Source organism: Phyllostomus discolor, chromosome 2, assembly GCF_004126475.2.
Source record: "Phyllostomus discolor isolate MPI-MPIP mPhyDis1 chromosome 2, mPhyDis1.pri.v3, whole genome shotgun sequence".
In the NCBI taxonomy this organism is placed as follows: Eukaryota; Metazoa; Chordata; class Mammalia; order Chiroptera; family Phyllostomidae; genus Phyllostomus; species Phyllostomus discolor.
The window spans coordinates 193,945,121-193,948,702 of NC_040904.2; positions in this window are offsets into that span (position 1 = coordinate 193,945,121).

The following is a 3,582-nucleotide window of genomic DNA, read 5'->3' on the forward strand; positions in this document are numbered from 1 at the left end:
AAACTCAAATGAATTAAAATTAAATTCTTTAGTCGCACTGGCCACCTTTCAAGTGCTCAGTAGTCACATATGGCAAGTGACTAACCTATTGGAAAGTGCAGATATGGGCTCCTTAGCATGGTCTGGAACATGGACTAAGCACCCGGGAAATATATCTCCCCTTTGCCCAAGCCAAACTGAACCATTTGTCAGTTTTCAAACAGGCCCCATTTCCTGTCTGTCTCAGTTTTTACTTTGCTATTGTCTCTCTTACAAGTCTTTCATTCCTACTTGTAAAAATCATTCTCATTTTTCGATAGTCAATTAAAATCCTCCCAGTCAAAGAAAATCCAATTGAACATTATACATGACTTAGATATGTCATTCTATCTTGAATTTTTAAAAAGAGATTTTATTTATTCTTAGAGAGAGGGGAAGGGAGAGAGAAAGTGAGGGAGAGAAACATCGATGTATGAAAGAAAGATCGACCAGTTGCCTCTTGAACACACCCCAACCAGGGACCAGGCCTGCAACCCAGGAATGTGCTCTGACCAGAAATCAAACCAGGGACCTTTCACTTTGTAGGAACCAACTGAGCTATCAACCAACTGAGCTACTCTGGTCATGAGGGCTCTATCTTAAATTTTAGATGTTTAGGCTAGAACTCCACAGAAGCATGATGTGATTTGATCGGCTTTGTATGGCCCAATACAGTCAGCTATGCTTAACCCTTGTCACCTCTTTAATGAAATCCAACAATTAATTGCTATTGAACAATTAATCAGTTTGTAAAACCATCCTATGAAAAGACCTGTAAACTTTGCTGTTTAATATCATACCCCTAAACTTTTAAAATATATGTCTTTAATATTTACCTCTTTAGAAACTTCATTATTTTTTTAAGATTTTACTTATTTATTTTTAGAGAGAGGGGAAGGGAGGGAGAAAGAGAGGGAGAGAAAAGAAACATCAATGTGCAGTTCCCTGTCACGCACCCCTAATGGGGGTCTGGCCTGCAACCCAGTCATGTGCCTTGACTGGGAATCGAATCTGCGACCCTTTGGTTCAAATGCTGGCACTCAATCCACTGAGCCACACCAGCTAGGGCTCATTTCATGCTTTTAAGTCTGTTTGTCAATTCCAAGTAATTATTCTTTTTTGGATCAAGTATTCTTTAATACTTGGCAGAAATTAAATTGATTTACCAGGCCACAGCATTGTATAGATTATATTTATTGTTAACAGTTGATAATACGTCAGAATATACTCTAAACAGCATCTACCAAGAAAATGAGGTCTCTCCAGTTCATAAAGATCTGAAGAAAAAGGAAGGACCAGGTTACTAAGAGGGGGAAGTGAGTGTCTATGTCATAATTCAAACTAAAAAGAACTGCTACTTTATATAGCACCTGCACACAATTCAGTCCCAAACTCCCCCAAGTCCCCATATACCAAACTAACTCTGAAAAGCAACACAGAAAAATCTTTGGGTCTATCTTTATAGACTCCTTCCAGTGTTTTCTTAACTGGTCTTTCAGGGTTAGAGGAAGAAGTGACACTCTCTCCTTGCAGAGAGCATCCCCGTGCTTTCCTAAAATGAGCAACCACCACTAAAGCAGAAGCTTCTTCTCTGACACCTCCCCTTGCTGACCGCAGTTGCCTTGGGCAGGGCACAGATATCTTCCTCACCCACTCACTGTTTGTCCTTTCTAACACCCAGGCTTGACCTTATCATGGTATCTATTTCCTCTTATGATCAACATGAGGAAGAATAGGTAGGAGTGAGAATTATTTAGTGTAATTCACTAAACAGAGGACTGGGGGTCAAAAGAGCAAAATCTGAGTCCTAACTCTGGAACATGAACTACAACTCAGACATATGAACAGATCATTTAACTGCTCTCTCACTTCTAGTATTTAAATTGGAGGCTGTAACGTGCAGCTCATGGAATTATTGTAAGAATTGAATGAGATAATTCAAGTGAAAAAAAAGTAAAATCTAAAGCACTAGCAAATATTCTTTCAGTTAGTTGGTCAGTCATTTATGCAATTTCATCAGCTGTTTATTAAATACCTACTGTATGCAAGCGATAGTCCTAGGTGGAGACAATATAAATGTCACTAAGACAAAGTCCTTATCCTCAAAGAGCTTACATTTTAACATGGAAGGCCTATTGACCACAGTGCCTAGATATTTGAGCAAACATTTTGTATGGTGAGGTTTTTTTTTTTATGAAATTTACATTTAAATAAGTGGGCTTTGAGCACGGCAAATTGCTTTCCATAACGTAGGTGGGCTTCATCTAATCAGCTGAGGGTCTGGCTAAAACAAAAGACTGACATCCCCCTCTCCCCAGGCAAGAAGGAATTCTGCCAGCAGACTGCCTTTGAATTTCAACTGCAACTGGGTCTCTAGTCTGCCAGCTCACCCTGCAGATTGTGGACTTGCCGGCCTCCATAATCATATGAGAAAACTCCTTAAAACAAATCTCTTTCTATGTATCTGCTATAACAGATATCTAAAAATGTGGAAGTAGCTTTGAACTAATTAATGGTTAGAGTCTAGAAGAGTTGTGAGGTACACCTGATGATAGTCAGATGGGACTTCAGGCTTGGAGAGGATGTATCCTCCTAAAATCTGTATGTTGAAGCCCTAACCTCTGGTACCTTAGAATATAACTGTATTTGGAGATAGGACCTTTAAAAAGGTTAAGTTTAAATGAGGTTTTTGGGTGGAGTGACACTAGTTTTTAAAAAAGGATTTGCTGTTGAATGGAGAAGAGTGCAAATGGAAACAGAGAGACCAGTTGGGAGGCTATTGGTCCAGGTGAGAAATGATGAGAGCTTAGACAAAAGTAGTAGCAGTGGAAGTAGTGAGTTGTTGAATGTAGAATATATTTTAAAGACAGAAATAACAGGGTTAATTGAAAGTTCAGATGTTGGGGGTGAAAGGAAAAAAAAAGTCAAGAATGATCTCAAAGCCGTGGCTGGATTGAGTGAGGGCTGTAAACCAAAGGATCGCTGGTTTGATTCCCAGTCAGGGCACATGCCTGGGTTGCAGGCCAGGTCCCCAATGGGGGTCACGTGAGAGGCAACCACACATTGATGTTTCTCTCCCTCTCTTTCTCTCTCCCTTCCCCTCTCTAAAAATAAATAAATAAAATCTTTTTTTTAAAGACGAGTTTTGTTTTAGACTTAAATCTGACTTATTGTTAGGATATGCACTTATAAGTGAACATTACTTCTATTTCATCTTTAGATTCTAAGAATAAAAACATACAAAAAATATGGTTCTTGCCTTTAACATCTCATGGCAGGGGATGGAGAAAGACACAGAAAGCAGGGGTTTGTTTGTTTGTTTGTTTAATGAATAGGCTTTATTTGGTGGGAGCAGTTTTAACATTATAGAAAAATTGAGTGGAAACTACATACGGTTCCTATGTACCCCCTCCACTTTCCTATTATTCACATCTTGCATTAGTGTAGTATATTTGTGACACCTGATGAACCTATATTGATATATCATAGTCACCCAAACTCCATAGTTTACATTAGGGTTCACTCTTGGTCTTGTACATTTTACAGGTTTGGAAAAATGCAAAA